Raw genomic sequence first — 23618 nt, 5'->3', positions numbered from 1 at the left:
GCAAAATGCGAAAAACCCGAAAATCGCTATTAGCGACACGCAATTTAAGGAGAACCCAAACCAGGTGGTAACCATTGAGGAAAAAAAAAAACTTTAACAAACTACCCACAGGTGCAGGCCTGACCAAACACACTTAAGGATACGCAGCTGGAGCATGAGGACTCTCACAATGCCAGGACTCTACATGGTGGTCAGGCGGCGAAGGCTTCAGCGAGCAGCACGGAACAGACGCAGGATACAGGAGCGAATATTTTGCCAGCGGATCACCCTACTGGGACAAACTGCAGAGCAAATCTACTCCAAGTACCGCCTGAATGGGGCAATGATCACTAAGCTGACCCGGGACCTAGACCCCCTGATGCAGCACCCAACAAGGAGGACCAATGCTGTGCCCACCCATGTACAGGTCTTGTGCAGCCTGCACCTCCTGGCCTCCGGAAGCTTCCAGGGGATAGTTGCATATGCAGGGGGGATCTCCCAGAGCACCATGTCCCGCTGCCTAAGGAGTTTCCTGGAGGCAATGCTGACCCGGCTAAACCATTACATCACATTCCCAACCACCCAACAGGACTTGATTCAAACCAAGCTGGATTTCTACAACATTGCACAATTCCCACAAGTAATTGGATACATGGACTGTACCCACATCCACATCTGCCCACCAGCACAAACAGAATACATGTACCGGAACCGCAAGTACTACCACTCCCTGAATATCCAGATGGTGTGCAACGCTAAGACAATCATCACGGACATAGTGGCACAATACCCGGGGAGCACACATGACTCATTCATATTCCGGCACAGCGGCATGCACACACGACTGGCCAGGGGAGACTTTGACGAAGGACACCTTCTAGGTAAGTACACATGCCACTAAATGGTACATTGTCACCATGTTGCTTCGCATAACGGGCACTCACCCTCTGCTCATTTCATTCAGGTGACAGCGCCTACGGTCTCCGTGAGTACCTCCTCACCCCATGCCTCAACCCTGCCACACCACAGCAACGGCGTTACAATGCTGCACACATCCGCACTAGAAATTGCATTGAGAGGACATTTGGCCTTTTGAAGAGCCGCTTCCGCATACTGCACAAGACTGGTGGGGCCCTCAAATACGAGCCTGAGGTCTGCTGCCGCATCGTGGTGTGTGTGCAATAATCCACAACATTGCTACCAAGCGCAGGATATCTGTAGAGATATCTGGCAGTGAGTCGGAAGGGGACAACCGCCCACCTGCACATGCGCGTCATGCACGCGGGGAAAATCCATCTGAAGGACACAGACGCCGCAACCAAATCACAATGAACTGTTTCTAGTGCAGCCACTCCCCTCACCCAACACTTCACTCATGCATGACAATTGAAATAATGACGTGAGTCTGATGTACTGTTATTGAATAAATATTATTGTTGTTTTCACAATAATATTGCATTATTTTCAAAAGATACATTTGAGGTGTATTGGGTCATACATCTCCAGACTTCTTAGAGGGCATGCTTTTCTCATCAGCATGTCCCTGGATGATGAGCAAAAATGTCATTGGCACCTCCGGCCCGAAGCTCCGAGTCGCCTCTCAACCTCTTTCTCCGGATTCGCCCGTGATGCCGCAGTGGACCTGCTGCTGCGGCGTGGAACACTAACCGATGACAAAGAAAGGCTGCTGTGGCTAGATGTTCCCTCAATAGCGTCATCCCCTCCTGCCTGGCCGTGGCCAGTTGCCTGCAGAGCCTGATCTGCAGTGGTTGCCTGCTCAAGTGCCCGTGCCACGTCCTGGCAGCATTGGTCCATCTGGATTTGCATGGCCAATGATCTATGGGACAGCGGGGATGTTTTGTTGCCAATTATATAATTGGAGCGCGTATTACGAGAGAAGCGTGTTAGGAGCTGGCGGTGGCAGCGCCGGGTGAGGTCCCGCTGTGTCAGCATGGCCTCAGTGTTTGCCTCTACTGCTGTGGTCATTCGCTCCATCCGGTCGGATAGCTGGCCAACATTCCTGGCTGTATTGTGCAGCTGCAGATGTATTGCTGCAAGGTGTTGTGCCTGTTGTTGGTGGACGCGCAGCATGCGTCCCTCTATTGAAAGACCCGGCACACGCACAGTCACCCCCCTCCTGCCGGCGCGTGGTGTTGTTTGGCGCCGCTCCCTGACCTGTCCGCTGGACTGGGTGGCCACAGTAGGTGTGCGTTGTGTTGGTGGCCTGGCGGCTGCTGGTGTTGCCGATGCCACTGGCATGGGTCTCACAGTTGGCAATAGTGGTGCGCCTGTTGTCGCTGGCGTTGCAGGTGGTGGTAAGGCTGCTGGCGCTGGTGCTCGCCCTGATGGACCTGGTTGTGTGGATGGATGTGCGTCACCCTCAGAATCCTCATGATTCTTGTCAATTTGCAGCCCCTCACTGTCACTGCTGGTGTCTTCAGTGCCACCTGTGATGTAAAGTGGACGTTGATTAATAACATTTATCTTGCACATGGAAGGTTGCTACGTGCATGCAAGCTAGCATTCCCTGACTGGCTTTTGGATTGACTCTATTAAGACATATCTGGCTGTATGGGGCTGAATGTAAATTGTGGGCAGACTACATGTTCCACAATGCAATAGGGATTTTCTGGTGTGCATGGGCTGCATGACTGGGGTTTCTAATGGGTAGCTTTAGGGTCATGGCCATTGTTAGGGGACAGGGTCGCAGTCGCATGGCACTTACCTTGGCTTTCTTGGGTGGGTCGGGAGGAGTCCAGCTGGGTTACCCCCACGCATGCCTCAGGTTGCAAGGTGTACTCAACGAGGTCCTCCAATGGGGTGTTGGGAGGGACTGTTGGCTCTCCCCCTCCTGTTGCAACACGCTCACCCAGCCTCTCGGCGATCCTCTCCTTGGCACGACCTCGGAGTTCGTACCACCTCTTCTTGAGCTCGTCAATTGATCGCTGGGTGACTCCAACTGAATTGACTTTTGCGCGGATGCGCACCCAAATTCGCCGTTTGTCAGCCTCTGGCACCCTCCTGGAGTCCTTCCCGAACAGTCTGTCATGATCTCTACAGACTCCCTCAATCAGATGCTCAAGTTCCTGTTCAGAGAATTTTATTTTTTGCTTTCTCCCTGTGGAACTGGTCCCTGCTGCTTCCTGTGACATTGCTGAAGTGGGGTGTATCCTGATTCAACATTGGAGGTGGTTTAGAGTGGAGCTCTGGGCAGTGCTGCTTCCAAATCAGCCTCTGTATTCAAAATGAGGGAGGGAACTGCCTGCTTCCTGGTTGTGATGTCATCACTGTGCTCGAAATGCGACTTCCAATTTTTGCGATCTTGCTATTAGCGAGATTGCAATTTGCGATCTCGCTAATAGCGAGATCGCAATTTCAACACGGAAATTGTCCGATTTAGCGATTATTCTGCGATTTAGGGAAAATCGCAATCGGCTTTTGCGGCCGAATGCGAATCGCTATTTTTTCTCGCAGATTTTCATGAATTCCATTATGCGAATTCTAAATTGTGATTCGGTATTTATCGCAATTTAGAATTCGCAGAAAATGGGTTTCATGAATCTGGGGGTTAGTCTCTTAACTCACTATTATTAAGACATTATAAATCTGGGAATTCAGTGAAATGAGGATGGTTTGACCACTCGTTATGTTATGTTAAAACACATTTTAAAGTGCACAAATACCAATAGGTGTCTCCGCGCTCAGTGCTCCAGAAGGCAGGGCCATGGCCTAGATGTAAAAGACACATTTTTAATTGTTTCCTAAATGACGATAAAGTACTGGCTCTGATCTGAGAGGGAAGAGGGTTCCATAGCTCAGCAGTTATAACCACAAAGCTTCTGTTGCCCCAGTTAATTCTGTGAGTTCTTGGGACAACAAGCAGGTTAGTACCTGACGAACCTTGTGCACCCTAGCATCTAAACCCTGAAGGAGGGGGGCCTTCACAAACTTCCCAGGGACCTGCAAAACGAAAGAACTATGCACAGGCACTTGCAGCTAAAAGAAAGGCCCTACAGCAAGAATCATGGGCTAATTTAGCCAATTAATCCAAGACTAGGGACTCGGTTCTCTTCTGGCATATCATGAATACCCCTTTCTCAAAGGAAGATTTTATGGCTGAACTTACCTTTCTAGTTTCTTGTGAAGCATGGATCGCCCATTTTAACAGCATTTTTAATTCATTTATGGTTGATATCCCATTAGACAGTGGCATGGGAGATTTGTTTAACCTCAGCTCCCCTTGTCTATCATATTGGAGGAGGTTCTCCTTGCTATTTAAGAAATTGTGAGGGGGAAAGCGCCGGGCCCGGATGGAGTGCCAGTAGATGCATTCAAAGCCTCAAGGTAGTTGTGGGGCCCCATTTTGACCAGGGAAATTAATGCAGCTGTGGAGAGTAGTCCCCCCCTTCCTAGGCTGTGTTTACTAGGCCTTTTCAGTAAACTCCACTCTGCGTGACAAGTTCAACCTGGCTACAAAATATGTCTCACTCGGGTGACGCACACAACATGTTTATTGGAGCGGGAACCAAAAAGCAAAAGGGTGCATGGCAGCGTTCCAGGTTTTAGGCATCAAGGTTTGCATTCAGTGGCTGGAGTAACAATTAAAAAATATCTTTATCTAGACTTGTACATCTGCCCTCCTTGCACCTGTGCTCCCTCACCTGACTCTGCTCTTACAAAGGCGCAGAGAGAGACTGTCCATATGCGCGGCTTGCTGCCTGGGCCATTATCCCGGATGATATGCCCCATGGTGCCAGGAGAGGGGTTCAGCCGGCTGGCATTGGGGGTTAGAGACAGCCATCGGAGGGACTCCAATTCCCCCAGGATCGCTGTGTCTGGCTGACCATTTTACAAACGGTGGGGAAGACCTGGGGCACAGAGGCATGTTGCAAGCCAACGTGCTGGTGAGCAGAAGCTTGGTGGTCTGGCTCCTGCTGAAGAACCCCGTGGCGGTAATAGATCAATAAATGTTCAATTTTTTTGGGGGGGTTATGTTGCTTTCTGAGGTTTAGGGGTCATGTTGGAATGTGATTGTCCCTTTTCTAGCATGAGAGTCACCTTTTCATGGTGTGCTTTCATTAATACATTTTATTTGTTTGGTTTTCGCCGTCTTTGTGCAGTGCCGTGCGAACTCATCATCATGACACTAATTGCTTGTTGCTAATCGCTTCACCTTCACTGGGTTCTCAGAAATGGCTGTTTGCACAACACGATTCATGCATATGCACTATGCATTGTTTATTGGAATGTCTTTAATGATTGTGAACTGCTTCTCTGCTGGAAGGTGGTAGCTTGAGATATGTTAGTGCACGGCCATTCCAAAGTGCGGGTGGTGCAAGCCCGTAGCTCTGCTCGCTCACGGAACTCTGCAGATTTTGTCTGAGTTTTTCGGTAACTCCATAAAATTCCATGCAGTAGAACTCCGCGAGCTACACCAAGTTCTAGTATCGACCATAGTCCCTATTTTTAAAAAGGGAAATAAATCCGACCCCAGGTGTTATCGCCAAGTTCCCCCTCTCCATTCATCGGCTAAATTGATGGGCAAAGTTCTTACAGAGAGATTGGAAGATTGGGGAGAGAGAAATTCCTTTATTTCAAATGTGCTATTTTGGCTTTAGGAGAGGCTGAGGTTCAGTGGGACTTGGCATGAACCTAGAATTACTTATCGGGAAATATACCAAAGCTAAGTAAGGTTCTCTTTTTCTTTGTTTCGCTGATCTCAGTAATGCCTTCAATTTGCTTGACCATATTTTACTCTGGACTACATTGATTGCCCAGGGTGCCCCAAGGAACATAAGTAGCTCTTTAGCACATCTTTATGGAAATCTCTCTGGCATGGTGTGGTACAGCCCTAATGGGGAATTCTCCCCATCGTTTAAAATCAAGAGGAGTATTAGACAGCTTTACATATTAGCACTGCAACTCTTTTCACTTTTTATCAATGGGGAAGTAGACACCCTTCAGACATCGCAGGCTGATGCCGCTGCTGTTGGTAGGCGCCCCTTAATAATCTTATTGTACGCTGACAATGCTTCCCTACAATCTAGGACACCGGTTGGCTTCCAAAATTGATGAACACTTTCGGGCATTTCATGAATTCTAGGAAGATGAAAATCAATAAGGCAAAGACCTTTTCGATGCTATGTGGGAAAGTGCAGAAACATAAGAAATTCTGTGTCGAAGAGTCCCTATTATTAATGTCAATTCCTTACCCTCTCTAAGGATTCTATCCACAAGGATTAGTTCCTGGGGTCAGAAAGATGTAGGTACACAGATGAAGTGAGCAGAGTTTGTGAGGGAGTATTCGTGTTTTCTTACAAGATTGGCAGTCTCCCAATTAAGGCAATGAATGAAATCTACAAGGCGCGGGGAATTTCAACTGCCTACTATGGGGGAGGTTTGTGGGGGTATGCTCCCATTCAACTACTACAGGTAGAAAAGTCTCGCTTTCACAAATATAATTTGCGTGCAGCCCGATCTGAGTCATCCTTTATAATGTATAAAGAGTATGGGATACATGTTTTAGAGGACATACTAGCTGTAAAACCCCTTTTACTTTTGCACTCTATATGGTTGAAAACAGAAACACATTTTATAAAGAAAATTATAACTGACTGTTTAGCCCTTGATCATGCTTTGAAAATACCCTGGTTGTCCTATATATATATATATGGTTTTTAAAAACTGTTCTTTGACCTACCTATTGCAAGCAACCCTGCCAGTTGTTCCTCACTGGAAAAAAAGCGTGATTAAGAGCACCTTTCTGAATTACAGAAAGGAGCATAGAACACTTGGAGAAATTGAGAAACATACTGTAGTTCTATATGTATCAAATAATTTGGAGGGATGTCAGCATAATGTGACCTGGATGCCTAAAAATGCGCTCTCTGAAACGAAAATGCATCCATTAGCCACTATACCTTTCCTTGTGATGGTGTTTCAGCACAAAGCACACTGTGCTTTATTTTATGTCATGGTTTTTATGAGAGTTTAAGAAAATACTATTTAAAACAAATATTCCCTGAGAATAACATTAGGGACTACAGAATTACTTCTACATTTATATTTGCACTAATAAACCCTTTGGTCGTTTTCTTTTTTTTTTAAGTTTAAATAGCTTTATTGAAGCAAATAGGTATATGGTACAACAATATAACAGTAGTCATAGAAAAAATAGCAGAAAAAATTACGAAAATAATATACAATGTAGAGGTATAAGCAACATTAAAATAACTACCAATTAAAAGCAAATACATCCATCGGTTGAAAGCAATATTAAAAAGTTGTAAGTTAACACAAAGTAGCATTTTACAATTTTCAAAAAAAGGGAAAGAAAAGTAAAAAGAAAGAGAGAAAAAAGAGAAAGAGGAAAGAGAAGAGAGAGAAAGAAGGAAAAAGATAGGAAGAAAGAAAATAAAGAAATATCCTTAGCTAATGTGATACTTAAAATTACCTCAGTACAATCATCAGAACTTTTGTTTCCATGAAAGCAAGGTTAGAAGCAAACATTGACTTATGAGAAGTACATAAGGAAAAGATGGAAGTAAATAAGATACTCATGGTGATTCATAAACAAAGGAACAGTCCTTATTCCGAAGTGCAGTTGTAGATAACGTTATTTTAGTCAGAGGGGACCAAAAGGCATTCTTTCGGATAAGTTGCTGAGACGTGCAGACAAAAGCTCTGTCCAGTCTGTGATGATAATAAAGTAGATTCCACCAAGCAGTAAAAGAGATCTTGGTGGCATCTTTCGAATTAGAAGTAATAACCTGAAAGGCAATAGCAATTAGCAGTTCCACAAACTTGGCCACTCTACATGAACCAAACCAATGAGCAGAATTGCTCCCCAGGAATATGGAGTAAATATCAAAAGGAAATTTAATACAACAAATCGAGGAGATTGACTCACATACTTTAATCCAAAAGTGTGAGATGTTAGGACAAAGAAAAAAGGAGTGTATTAATGAGTCGAGGTTATGTTGACAGGACCAGCAATGGGGTAGATCTAAGCCATACTTGGAGAGACAAAAGGGAGTTAAAAATAATCTTTGATAAAAGTAATAAAGGGTCTGAGTGGTGCTTGCATTACAGGAGGTATGATGCAAACATGCCCAAATGGAGTCCTATGTACGAGTATATAGGGTACGCTGCAACTCTGATTCCCATAAGAGTTCGCCCTTGCTTTTAGGATGGTTAGGAGTGGAAAAATTAAGATATTTGTAAATGTGAGAAGCCCGGGTTGAGGAAGAGTTGGGTAAAGGTTCTGGCATTGGGTTTGAAGAAGAGGGGGAAGATTCAGAGTGGGAATAGAATTGGTTAGTTAAGAGCAACCGCAGAGAGTCATATCTAAGTAGTGAAGAGACACATAAGTAAAACTTAGATTGAACCTCTCTAGAAGAAAGAAAAAGCGTACCATTTATTAAATGTTTAACCAGAAAATTCCCCAGTCCATTTTTCCCCAAAAATAGTGCGATTTGACAATTTGATAAACTTGTTATGCCAAAGAGGTGAGTCTAAGAATATTTGCAGAGGAGTATGAGATTTACGCTTAATTGGATAATAGGTAGAAATAAAGTTAGAATTTGTCGGATAATTGAAGGAACGAGGAGAGTGAGTAAAACTAGCTAACAAAGAAAAAGGGAAAGGGTTGATCAAAGATTTCTCCAAATTGTGCCAGACCGGAGTGGAAATTTCCTCAGATGAAGAAGGGAATGGCAGCATTTTGACGAATTAAAAAGGAGGAGTGATATTGTCGGAAATTGGGAAAATGGATGCCTCCCTGATCTCTAGGAGCAGACAAGAGAATTAAAGAAATCCAGCCCTTCAGACCATTCCAGAGAAATTTACCCAAAACCCCATTAAGGCTCTTAAAAATGTTAATGGAAGTCTCACTGGTAGCATAGACAAATAAAAATAAATAACAGGGAGCAGCAGCATCTTGATTGTATCAAATCTACTCCACCAATAGAAGAAAAGGGGGGACCATTTACTTATCATGTTATTTACTTTTAAAAGAACATCTTCTAAATTAAGTTGAATAGTTTTTGCAAAAGAAGAAGTATAATTAATTCCCAAACAAGTGATACTGCTGGTATTCCACTTAAAATCAGATCCGTCAAACATACTCTTTAAACAGTATTTATTTAACGGAAGCACTTCTGATTTGGAGAAATTTAATTTGTACCCGGATAGGGAAGCATAAGAAGAAAGAAGATCTGAAAAAGCAGGTAAAGAGGTAGAGGGATCCGAAATATATAATATAATGGCATCTGCATAGGCAGCACATTTGATTTCAATGGTCTTAAGTTTAAAGTCGCGAAAGATAGGAGAGTGATGCAAGGAATGAAGAAAGGGCTCAAGGGAAAGAATAAAAAGCAAGGGTGAAAGAGGACAACCCTGTTGAGTGCCTCATTTTAAAGGAAAATAAGAAGATTGAGAGCCATTAGCAAATACAGAGGTAGTGGGGGAAGAATATAACCGATTATTAATAGGACAGAAAGGAGGGCCAAAACCATGCCATTTAAGGGCGCGCATCATAAAAAGCCATTGAACGTGGTCAAAAGCTTTCTCCGCATCAAGGATTATGGTGGCAATAGGAGAGGAGCTCTTAGATGCTAAATGAATGTTATTAACAAAAGTTCTGGAACTGTCAGTTATAGTCCTCCCCTTAACAAACCCTGTTTGGTCAGAACCGACCAACTCCGGAAGTACCTGATTAATATGAAGGGCTAATATCTTAGCAAACATTTTACAACCTAAGATAATCAAAGAAAGGGGGCGATAGCACATAAAGAAGGATATTTGTCTTTTTTTTGGAATTAAACAAATCATGGACTCATGAAAGGAGCCGCAAGACTCACTATGAGAAGAAAAATATTGGAAAAGAGATAAAAGATGCGGCAGGAGAATGTGAGAAAAGCAAGAGTAGAATTCAGCGGTAAAACCATCTGGGCCAGGGGCCTTATCCCTGGGTAACTTGGAAGGAGAAGACTTAATCTCAGAAAGGGATATATCATTATCTAAAATAGAACAATCGGGAAGAGGGAAAGAGTGAGGAGGCAATAAATCAAAAAAGGAGACTAACACATCATCAGAAGGAGAAGACTCAGGGGTATATAAGGTCGTATTGAAGTCTGTAAAGCATCTCAATATCTTTTCACCCTTAAAGTGATGAACGCTGCAGTCGTCAGTTATTTTGACTATTCTAGATCTTTGGGACTTAATATTCATTAAATTCACCAACTGTTTATCAGCTCCATCAGGGGCCTCTGTAAAATTTGGAATTCATTTTTATTAATGTCCCAGAGGCTTCGTCTGTGGATTTCCTATTAAAATCTAGTTTTGCTTGAACAAATTTTTTGAGATTTTCAGCATTGTTATTAGAAAAATATGGATGCCCCAGTTTCTTAATAAAGGATAACATAGAGGCAGAATCCTTACGAATTTGCTTCTTTTTACTAGCTACATAGTCGATGACGAAGCCTCTAGCAGTTGCCTTAAAGGCGTCCCATATTATGTAGAAGGGCGCATCAGGATTAGCATTGAGGAGAAAGAATTCTGAGAAAAAGTCAATAAAGCGTCCAATAAATGAAGAATCTTTAAGAAGATAGTCATTAAAATGCCAGCAACAGGATTTAGGGGGTAAAGAAGGGAGATCTAAGTCGATCAGAACAGGGGCGTGATTGGAAATCAGAATGGAGCCAATCTCAGTGTGTAGGAGGAAGAAGGTGAATACTCAAGAAAATATAGTCAATTCTGGTAGTCGAATTATGGTTCAGGGAGTAAAAAGTGAATTCTAAACTGTTGGGGCTGAGCATTCTCCAAGCATCGACCAAGCCTCTCGAGATTATAGTATGCGCAAAGGTCTTTTGCATTTTATTAGGAATGTATCTAGAGGAGGATTTCCTATCTATAAACGGATTTAAGACTTGTTTGCAATCTCCCTGCACTACGAGATTAGAGTCAGAGCATGAGTGAAGGGTTTGTGACATGGATAGCCAGAATTGAGAGTCTATACCTGTGGGACCGAGAATGTTGAGAAGAGAAATATGGGATCCATTGATGAGAGTGTGGAGAAGAAGCCAATGTCCTTCAGCATCTATCTCTTCGCTTTCTACAGTAAGGGAGAGGGACTTGTGAAATAATATAACCACTCAGTTTTTCCTGTCTTTAGATGGGGAACTATAAACACTACCAATCCACTGTTTTTTAAAGGAATTAACATCTTTGTCATTAAGGAGAGTTTCTTGTAACAGAGCAATTTTACATTGTAATTTGGAAAGATGTGTAACTACCCATTGCTTCTATAAGTGGTAACAGTTCCTAGGCAACTAAACACCTGTCTTAAATCAGGTTTGACATAAACAGATTGATAAGCAGAAACTCATTGTTCTAACAAATGAAAAAGTAAAAAACATTACGTTTTATTGTTACATATATAAATCTGGGTTATAAAACAAACATCACAACTTCAAATACATATCACAATTTGACCATACATATAAAATGTTTTTTTCTATAGATAACAATACAAAAGAGACACATGAATATCAACACCCTATAATAAATTTCTACAAGGGTCGCTAAGTCTGAGTAGATAAGATGACAATCTCTACGCTCGTTTCGGCGTAACTAACACTTTCTTCCAGGGAACCACTTGAATTTCTATAAGTAAAAAACAGACATTCATATAACATTATACATACAATAATATAGTACACTGAGTCTGTCAAAATAAAACGTGGTGCATGTTACATACAAAGTAGGGTTTTCAATAAAAAAGAAATAAAGCTGCAACCTTATAAATTGACCAAGAAATGCATTTTAAGTTGCAGAAAGTAGCAGGAATTAGCAGAGAATACCAGCAGGAAAAAAGAAAGATCCAAATGGGGCCCCCAAATGTTGACTGAAATCTTTACATAGTGCACACAAGTAGATTGAAGGGAAAATAGAAATGGGGAACCAGATAATATCCTGTGATGTAAAGCCAGAAAAAAGTGTGTGACTTCAAAGCATAATGTGAGATACTCATATATTAGGAACTGTTCAAAGCTTACCTAGAAACTATATTATGTAATTAAGAACCACTGGAAGCTGGACAGCGGTCTGTAAACGCTTGAAGTGGCTGCAAAACAGACAAAACAGGAAAAGCAAGAAGAGGCCTTTAGATATACATTTCATGGAGCATCAAGGAAATGAAGCTACTAGGTATAGATTATTGCCTGTCTTTGGCTTTAAAATACCCAGTCGAGAATATACAACAAGGTGAAGAAATAAGGTCAGGACTCCATGATCGGAAATCTAGAAAAACATGTGTGTATAAGACCCATTGCGTTCCTTAAAAACACTGGCTGAAATTTTCAAACTGGACATGTACGTTAGACTACCCGATGACCCGGTAAACTCCGGTGAAACATCAAAAAAGATATATTTGCAGCCAAATATGTGAAACTTAATGTGTTCTGATGAAGAATTTAGAAACTATCAGCAGTGGCAAAATAAAACTGAAAAACACAAATGAAACGAAATATATTAGAAGGCCTCGTCTATTGAAATTCAATACATCTTGAGAAGTGTCTTGCCTATCCATATGAGTTTACCTGGGCTTTAAGTACAAGGGTGAGGATCCCAAGTACTAGGCGGATTACAGAGTATATAAATTGATAAAGATCGTCAAAGGTGCCTAAAACGATGATCCAGAACGGTAGAACAAACAATTATTATTTAACAAAACAGGGGAAATAAGACGAGCGGAAATAAACCAGACGGAATATAAAACAGAGCCAAATCACATCACTAACAGTATAAACTTGAAGGACCAATCAAAGGGGACATTCATATAGCCCAAGTGAATATAGTTATATTCAAATGAAAGAATAAAAATATGCTTGATATATATCAAGATTACTGTCATAAAGTGAAGTGAAACGAAGCACGCCCAAAGTATAGCGGGATTGCGGCATGGCGCGTATGGCGAGAAGCCGAGACCGGAATGCGATGCCGGCCAGGACTTCTCTAAGTACTACATTGTGAGCACTGATAGAACACTGGGAACAAATAATATACTCACGGGCAGCCTCACGCGTATACGTCTGCCTGGGATCCGTGGCAAAATTGAAGAACTCGGGGAGGTCGGCTGCGGCAAGCTTTTAAACATAAAACCGCGCCAAAACGCCCAAATACATTAATGCGATGACATGTGAACTGGGCGTTCAGGTGAATAAAGTAGAAGACTCTATGGTGAACTGGAATACAGGAAAGCTGAACCGTTAACCTTGTGGAGATAGTAGGGGCAGTGATGTAACCAGTCTAGCTACAAGACTCTATGATTACGTAGAGCTTAAAGCACCAGAGCCAAGACCGGCGACCCTAGTAAAACCCATTGCTTCTTAACAGGGTTACGTAAACCTTTTACATTCCATGAAATAATTTGGATATTATCAGTCATTGAGAAATGGGAGAGACAATAATCAAAAACATAAGCATAAACATTACAAAATTGAGAAAGAACAAATAATCAATAAACAGCAATCAAATTCAATAGGATAGTAGCACTGAAGCAAACACAGATAAGAATAAAAAAGAATATAGAAGTGAAAGAGAGTGAGGAGTAAAAAGAGGAGGAAATAATAAGAGAGATAGAAAGTAAGAACAAAGAGATAGGCATAGGGCCCAAGGCCAACGAAAAGAAAGTACAGAAGAGGAAATATACGAATAAAAAATGGCAAAAAAGAAAACTTAGAAGAGGAAATAGGTGATAGACAAAGAGAGGCTGACAAAAAGCCAAGTGGCTTCAGTCAAGAAGAAAGGGATGGATATCCAAATTAAGAAAGGTAACATGGGAAAGCGGGGAGCCGCAGAAAGGGGACAGACGGCCAAGCCAGCGAGGAAACTGGGGAACAAACAGGACCGAAAGATTAAGAAATAAATATGAGAAAACCGGAGCAGAATATGAAATAACTCAAAAACGGAGACCAACTTTATATTGACTACTTAATTAACATAAAACAATAAACATGAAATGAAAAAGCAGCTACGCTAGGGATACGATATAAAATGTTAACACTTAGCAGACGTGAGGGTTACGATGAACAATAAGGTTGAGATGAAAAGGCAGGGGATAGGGGAAACAGAAAAATCTGGGGAGTAGGTCGATACAGAAGGAACAAACATCTGTAGAGAAAAGCACAAAACACGATAATATGAAATGGTTTCCGGGAGACAAACAAACTACACCGATCTAGAAAAAACTGCACTAACAAACAATAAACAACAACCGTAAAAATGGATAAAACTCACTAGAACATTAAAATGAAAAGAAAAAAGATAAACTTAGAGAACGTAGCACATGGCAAAGACAAACAATAATGTTCAAGATCATCCAAAGTCCATCTTGTCTCCTTTATGGCGAGAAATAAACTGTCTTAGATCTTCAGGACGATCAAAAGAGTATGACCTCTCTTTATAAGTGACTTTAAAGTAACAGGGGTGTACTAAGCTGTATCTAGCGTTCATGGATTGAAGAGCTGGGTGGAGAGAGAGAAATTCCTTGCGACGAGCAGCAGTAGCATGAGCCACATCTTGAGAGAAGAAAACCTTTTGACTAGAACATAGCATCTGCTTTCATAGCTTAGCCACTGACAAAACCATTAGTAGTTCAGTGTATTCCAAAAATAGGACAATTATCACTCTGGGATGAATGACAGAAGAGGGAGAAGTTGAAGCGCCACCTTGGGGACCAATACGATGAGCACGCTGTAGTTTGAGAGAGGTGCCCTCCTTTAGTCTAACAATTTTGGGTATGTGTATTTTCAAGAAGGTGAGCATGTCAGATCCCTCCTCACCCCTAGGAATACCATAAATACAAAGATTGTTATGTCTAATGTGGCTTTCTAGGTCTTCCATTTGCACCTTGAGGAGGGCAATCTCTTTAGACATGGCAGCAACTTGAGGGATCACATCCTGAGTATCGCTAACCCTCTGCTCTACAGCTGAAACTCTTGAATCTAAATTTGACCATTTATCATCCCACTCCTGAAGAGTAGCATTATTTTTTGATCACAAAAGGTTTAAGCAACCTTATCTCTTTCATGACGTCTTCCATTGTACTGGGGAGTTGGTGGGAGAGTTGTGTTCCTTTTTCTAACGTTTGGGGGGAGCAGAAGGGTTGGAATTTTTACGAAGGGAACCCATGGTTGCTGAAGTAGTTTTCTGTCCAAGTGAGGAGGAGGGCTCCATGTAAATAGAGGTGTTGGTAAAAAGGAGATATTAGGAGATGGGCAGCGTATATGGGTAGGATAAGACACCAATCGAACAAAAAGTAACCTCCAGCCTCCAACAGGTATCTTTAAGCTTGACAGATATTGTAGAAGAGCCTTGAATTCTAATGTGATAATTCCAAGGGAGATTAGAGTATAACATACATCCAGGCAAAATACTTATTTCAACAGTTCCACAGCGAATATGAATAGCTGGCATCTTGCTGCAAGCCCTTGACAAAATATACTCCCACCTATCCATACAGAAAGGAGGAGCTCTAAATTAAAAAGAACAAGAGCGGTGTCTTGAAAAAATGCACCACGTTGGCATCGGTATGCAGTAAAGATATATAGTGTCACACTGAGGAAAAAATTTAGCGTAACCAAGCTTGGGTGAAATGAGCACAAGGAAGAAAAGACAGGTCACACAAAAAAGCTTGGTTCAATCAATCAACATTATTTTACAGGAATTAGGCCAAATAGTGGAGTGTATAAAATAGCAGGAAGGCAATGTGCAAAAAACTGCAGCAAAGGGACCAAACATAGTGGAGGAGAAAAAAAGTCTCATACAGTATTCCAGTGTACAAAGGTGTCCTCTGAAACGGTTGACTTGTAGTATGTTACAGCGAAGGAGGAGTTACATTACAGATGAAACCAGCAAAGTACGCCACAACTAGAGTCACTACACAGCGAGGAAAAAGGTGTTCTGCTACCAACCGCTAGCGTGTGGTGAAGGAAGTAGAAGGAGAATTCCAAAATTAGAGCTGCAGTAGACAAAAGCGCTCCCCAGGCAAAGCTTCCATGGCGTCTAAGGAACCGCGCCGCAAGCAGTTCAGGGAGGCCTGTGGTGAAAGGAAACGTCACGCGGAGGACAACATGGCGGGCACTACAGGCAGAAGTTGAGGCAAAAGCAGCATGTAATGTAATGTAATGTATAATGTAATGTATAGGCATTTATATAGCGCACTACTTACCCGGAGGGTCCCAAGGCGCTTCGACCGCTGCGAAACCCTTCCTGGCTTCCCTGAGAGATGGTCCCTTAATGGGTATCTCCAGGGTGAGACCAGGCATCCCCGGCGGTCTGGTGGGGCCGTTAGTGAAGATGAGGCAAGCTAATGCCCAGAGTTGCCGAGTGTGATCGCTGATCAGAGTGGGCACCGAGGCGAGAGAATTATCGAGTCCGCTGACCCTGGTCCAGAAACCTGCCGCGCCGGGAATCGAACCCTGTGTCCCGTGTGCGCTTCATAGATGCCCCACTCCATGTCTCTCCAAGATGAAAGAAAACAGCTCAGGCGATGAAAGGGATCCCGCTCAGGACACGGAGCCTCGGCCAAGTGTGGCCTTCTTGAAGCAGCTCAAGCCAAACACCCCCCTTTGGTTTGTTTTAAAATTGCGCTTCATATTTGGGCAGCTATGCATCTCAGGAAAAGCATAATTTTGAAATGTATTTTATGTGGATTTCAATTTACTTTTATATATTTTAATATTGTGGTGTACCTATATATTTTAATATTGTGGTATATCTATGAATTCTTATACCAATGCTTTTTTATGTACTTTTATGACCGCTTGTTTTGTGCTTAATAAAGTTAATCAAATTGAACCAATTTAAATGAATCAGGAGTCTCTCACTTGATTCTTGTCTGTTGGCACGTATGCTTTTTCCCCCAGTCACAAACACTAGCTCAAATTAAACATTGAATTAACTGAACAATGGGTAAAAACATGATATTCACAGTAAATGTTACAAATGTGCATAGCCTAGAACAAGACTGGTTCTCAAAATGGCAGTTACGTCACAAAAGTGTCAAGCTGAATGGAGGATACCATGGAGTTGCCCAAAACTATACATGCAGATTCTATTATGGAAATGTATTAATGTAAATGACAACCTGGGCTTCTGCTAATTGCTGGATCTTGAAATGTGTGAGAGCCGAACTGTATCCCAAAGACTCAGGACACCCCAAAATCCAAATCACTTCAAAATCTACCTCAGGCTGTTCTTCACTAGGGTGATCTTGCACAAAAAAAGGCACCATCCCCGACTTCAATTTAGCAGAAAAATAATCAAAGACAACAGGGACCACTCAAGAATTGAGTTCTAGATCAGAAGAAAGTTAAAGCGTTTTATTACAAAAATCTCAGAAATCAAACAGGACAGAATAAATGCCATAAAGGCTCAAATGCCGAACTATACAGAGTAATCAAAATCAGAACATCATTGCAAGTCCCAAATGAGCAGCAATGTTATAAAGAAATCGAGCCGCACGCCTAATGGGAAATCTCAAAATTGGAGCTCACCAACAAAATCAAGGCGTCCTTATACACAGTTCTTGCAAAAAATATGAGAAAATGCAGAATTATCTTGGAAACAATCAAAAGTAACAATTCTCTTTGCAAATCAGAAAATGATACATCGGGAAGTACATAAGCGCTATCTCATTTTAAGAAAACATCCTGCATCTTCCATGTTATTGCCATCCAGAGATGTTCTAATATGAAACATTTAGTCAATGAGGCTTCACACAAATGAATGAGACTAGCACTAGCAATGGAACTACAGCGTAAGAGCCTTGAAAAACTGCAACAGTAGGAAGTTAATTAAACACACAAACACAGTAAAACCCATTGCATCCACTTCTCTTTGCTTCTGCAATGCCTGTGGTCAGAAAAGATGTGCAGGCGATGAGATGGGAGAAAGGAAGAGAAGAAGTGAATGGCAGAACAACATATAAAAGACACACAATTGAAGGATGGAATGCAGAACAAATCAAAACATTTACCCCCAGTCAAGAGATCTGAGTTAAATCCATCATCCTTTTGCTCACCATGCCACCCCAGGTTAGACCTGGCCATATGCAAATCAATCTTGACCCTGTGCCTCATGGGAACAGTCCAGTCCGAACTTCCAAGCCATGTCCTCCCTGGACCGGAAACAAGCATCCTAGGACCGGTTTTGGGGTTTCACCCCTCTTCAGCCAGGATAGCTTGATTCCAGTGGCACAGTGAGCCTGATTTGCATATGACTGGGTCCAAACTGGAATGGCATGGTGAGCAAAAAAACAATGGATTTAGGCAGAGATCCCTGTACTGGGGTGAATGTATGACATTGTTCTGCATTCTTTCCATCAACTGTTGGTTTTGCATTTGTCACCCCGAGTGGGATGGGTATGCTCAGACGTGAGTCCTGTGCTCTCCATGCCTCTGGAATCAAGCTATCCTGGCTGATGAGGGCTGAAAGCCCGAAACCGGTCCTAGGATGCTTGTTTCCAGTCCAGGGAGGACCTGGCTTGGTAGTTCGGGCTGGACTGTTCCTATGGGGCACAGGGTCAAGACTGATTTGCATATTGCTGGGTCCAAACTAGAATGGCATGCAAAAAAACGATGGATTTAGGCCCAGATGCCTGTACTGGTGTGAATGTATGACATTGTTCTGCATTCTGTCCATCAACTGTTCTTTTTGCAGAACAACATATAAACACAGTTCTATACACAATATTTAACTTGTTTCAACTTTAACCATGTTATTATAGTATTTTGCTGGAATCAAGCTATCCTGGCTGATGAGGGCTGAAAGCCCGAAACCGGTCCTAGGATGTTTGTTTCCAGTCCAGGGAGGACCTGGCTCGGCAGTTCGGGCTGGACTGTTCCAATGGGGCACAGGGCCAAGACTGATTTGCATATGGCTGGGTCCAAACTGGAATGGCTTGGTGAGCAAAAAATTGTGGATTTAGGCCCATATCCCTGTACTGGGGTGAATGTATGACATTTTTTTGGATTCTGGCCAGCAACTATTGTTTTTGCATTTGTCATCCCGAGTGGGACGGGTATGCTCAGACGTTAGTCCTGTGCTCTCCATGCCACTGGAATAAAGCTATCCTGGCTGATGAGGGCTGAAAGCCCGAAACAGGTCCTAGGATGCTTGCTTCCAGTCCAGGGAGGACCTGGCTTGGCAGTTCATGCTGGACTGTTCCCATGGGGCACAGGGTCAAGACTGATTTGCATATAGCTGGGTCCAAACTGGAATGGCAAGCAAGAAAACTATGGATTTAGGCCCAGATCCCTGTACTGGTGTGAATGTATGACATTGTTCTGCATTCTGTCCATCAACTGCTGATTTTGCAGAACAACATATATACACAGTTCTATACACAATATTTAACTTGTTTCAAGTTTAATCATGTTATTATAGTATTTTGCATATTAGATCTGACATTCAAATGATTATGCTTCATTATTATTTATTGCACCAAAATATAAATCCAGACAAACGCTACCACACATGTCAGTCAAACAAGTTTTTTGTTAATACACTGTTAGGTAGCTTGATTGTCAGAACTTTTCAATGAATTAATCAAAAACAATAAATGTACTATTTATGACAGAACATCTGTACAGGCTATCAAGGAACATGTTTAATAAAAGAAGAACGGACTGGAATGGTAGGGGAAATCTGAGAGCTGGTGTTGATATGTTACTTAGAAGGGGTAAACTATATTTTTAGAGCATCAGTTCATATCCGAGTATTTTGCTCTTCGTGAGGCCTGCTTTGCAAGTTATCCTTCAGGCCTTCTTTGCAAGTTATCATTACTCTTACAGTGAATGAGTTTACAAGTGGCTTTCATGAAATGATTGAAAATGGGTGTCACCATTTCTGTGAAAATATGGTTTTGATATGTAGAGAGTGAGAGTGGCACTGAGAACACACATTACTTGGAAAAGGCAAAAGAAGAACGGACTGGAATGGTAGGGGAAATCTGAGAGCTGGTGTTGATATGTTACTTAGAAGGGGTAAACTATATTTTTAGAGCATCAGTTCATATCCGAGTATTTTGCTCTTCGTGAGGCCTGCTTTGCAAGTTATCCTTCAGGCCTTCTTTGCAAGTTATCATTACTCTTACAGTGAATGAGTTTACAAGTGGCTTTCATGAAATGATTGAAAATGGGTGTCACCATTTCTGTGAAAATATGGTTTTGATATGTAGAGAGTGAGAGTGGCACTGAGAACACACATTACTTGGAAAAGGCAAATTAGAGATGGTAATGCATAAAATATCATGCAATAAGCAGACAATGAAAAAGGTTGGGATGGTTCATTGTTTTCAGCCAGTGTGCACTCCAACATTGTGCACTGCCATGCACAAGGTTAAAAAGAACTGTAATTGCTGGATACACTCTTGTATTACAACACAGTTAAATTATGTTTAATGAGCTATTGGAGGTTCTCTCTGTGGGACTGTGGAAGTGTCATTAATTAGCTGTTGAAGTGAAGGTAAAAGATCTTAGACAAGAGCACCATAGATACAACAGAAGCCGACATACCCAGATTCGAAACCCAGTGTACAATTAAAGTGAAAAGTAACTTTGTTTTGGTTCCTTTAACATAGATCCCTCCTATTCCAAAAACATATGTGGATGGATATTTGGAAGGTGACTCTGTAGGGCATCTTACTTCTCCCTTTCAAATCAGCCACTATTGTTTTGCTCAGGAAGAGGAATGAGCAGGGTTATGCTATTAGAACTGGAGCCTGCATGTAGAAAGCCAGGGCGTATTTTAGGAAGTCGGCAAATGTTGAGAAGAATCCTTGGCATTTAGGAAGACTGAAGCAGGGTCATTGTGCACTGACTTTGAGTTTTTGGTTTGAAGATGAGCTTGAGGAAATAAGGAGTAGTCTAGTAAAGCTTTCAGATCAGAGCCATCAGATAGTAGGAGGGCTCAGGCTCATTCACTCCTTTGGGACACTTTAGAATACTGGGGGTTCTGGCTGTATGCAGAAGCTATTCTGGTTCACCAAGACACTACAAGCCAAGAAAGCGGAGATAAAATTATCTCCCTATTACCAAGCTGTCGCTAACACCAGTTAGAGACAGCTAGAAGGAGATAGCGACCATCTTGGGCCCCACTTTGCATGTCAGTGATATTTATCACTAATGAGATGCAAAGTGGGCGTGCCAAGATGTTAGAGACTGAAAACAGTCGCTAACATCGCTATCTCCTATTACCAACTTTTGGAGATATTCGCGCTAAGCGGGAATATCTCCAAAAGCTAACACCTGCCCTGAGCAGTTCTTAGCCATGTTATCCAATGGGAGGTGGATAACATGGCTAAGAGCATTTGCTCGATAATGCATGAATATCGCTGACTTTTCAGCGATATTCATGCATTTCGGCCGTTTTTTATCGCATTTGCGATAAACCTTGTTAATAGCAAGGTTTATCTGCGATAAAAATCGCCGATGTGCGGCGATAATTTTTGTCTCTAAACAAGTTAGAGACAAAAATTATCGCTAGTTGTTGGTAATATGCCCCTACGTCTTTATGGCATTTATTTATCGTATGGGCCTTGATTAATTGCAGCTGATGCGTTAATTCATCTGCCAGCTGCCACAGCCCATTTTTTGGTTTAACTCCCTTTGCCTTAGGAGCAGGGACTATATCAGCAGCATATAACATTTTCAGTGTAGGCATTCGCTACTCCAGATGCTTTATTGTGTTGGCATGCACCTGTGCAACACGATCTTTTATAGGCAAGATTAGCAGGACAAAGTGCTGATCAACCAATACATGGCTTAATTCAGAGTAGATGTAGCTAGTGTAGAGACTTTGAGGAGCAAGATGAGGAGCATGGGAGTTCAAGCTTTTTTCTCTTAGAGTGCCGATTCACGGATGCCTGTTCTTTCCACTGGCAGCATCCTACATCAGGCACAGCAGTGGAAGCTCTTGTCTCTGAACCCATACACATGTGGGGGCATATTATCAAGCTGCAGAGATAATTATTGCTGGCCGCTCTCAGCTGAAATTTTTTTTATCGGTGGCTATCGCTGGCTATCGCTGGCAATTAGCGCCATGCTATCGCTATATTAACAACGCATAGCGATATTCCATGGAAAACTACAATAGCCTTGCTGATACGACCCTGTGGTCGTATCAGCATTGTTAGGTATAGGTAAGTCTGCAATGCTAGTTTTTGGCAGAAACCGGTTTTTGCCAAAAACTAACCTCTGCAAAAATGTGTGGGCCTCCTTGTAAATATGTACATGTCTCGATATTTAACAAGGTAGTCTGTCAGGGGTACTTACAGTATTGCCCACTTTGCATCTCATTAGAGATGCAAAGTTAGGCGTGCTGGAAGCGAGCTCTAAGTCAAGGAAACACGCACTAGCGTGTTCTTGATGATATTGCGATAAGATTATCGGCTCTTTTCGCCCGAAAACAGATGATAAAGCAGCAATAATGTTATCGCCAGCCCTTGGTAATATGCCCGAGGTTCTTATATTTGTATCCCACCAGGCAGCATCTTACATGTGGCAGAGGATGTATCCCTATTGTGTGAATGTTAGTGAAAGGCAGTCAATGCTGATGCAACAGAGACTTTGTTTTCAAGAAACTACATAAATTCCATGCCACTTCGTGAGATTACACTATTTGTAGCAAAATGTAATGTGCAGTACTCACATCACTTTTGAATATTTTTTTAAACCAGAACACTCGCCTCTCATAAAAAATTCTTACTCGACACCGGCAAAAGACGGATTCAGTTCAAAAGTCTCTCACAAGACTTTATTGGGAGATGCATGCTCTACTAAACAAATAGAGAAAAAATTATATGAAATCATGGAATGTGTAATTCTGAGAAATTTCTTGAATTTCTCTTAACCTAGAATCAGGAATTTTCACAAATCTTTACAGCATAATTTAATTGTCACCAATGCCTACATTGTTTTCTGTAGACAACAACTGCATTGTAGTAGTTTCTGCCTTTGACTCTACATCGTCACGCACAGTACAATATTAATTCGGAAAACTTCATGTATGGGCAAAGTTAGTCTTCATTTTTTTTAAAAAGGGGACTGAATGATATGTACGTGTTTACTTGTACATGTTTTGACGCTAAATTAATTGAAAGGCTTGTGGCTGGCCTAGATAGAGAGATAGCTAGAGAGAGAGAGAGATAGATAGATAGATAGATAGATAGATAGATAGATAGATAGATAGATAGATAGATAGATAGATAGATAGATAGATAGATAGATAGATAGATAGATAGATAGATAGATAGATAGATAGATAGATTGATTTATTTAGGAAACAGCTATAGTCTATGTCAGAAGTAGTGTTTTTTTCCCATTATTTAGAAAGTACAGCTATTTTTATGGACCATTTCTTATCTCAATTTGTGGGTTGATCAAGATCCTTTGATAAGGACAGCATAGATTTCTTGTGTAGGATTCATGATGTTCAACGGGAGGACTCATACTCAATGACTACTTTGGATGTGTGCTCATTATACACATGTTTTAAACAGAGATTGGGGTAAATGTGTGTAGGTATTTCTTCCAAGACAGACTTGCTGCTTTGTGTGAAACCAAGGTTAAAGATGT

This window comes from Lissotriton vulgaris, chromosome 8 (genome assembly GCF_964263255.1).
Source record: "Lissotriton vulgaris chromosome 8, aLisVul1.2, whole genome shotgun sequence".
Lineage (NCBI taxonomy): Eukaryota > Metazoa > Chordata > Amphibia > Caudata > Salamandridae > Lissotriton > Lissotriton vulgaris.
Note: the sequence above shows the minus strand (reverse complement) of the source record.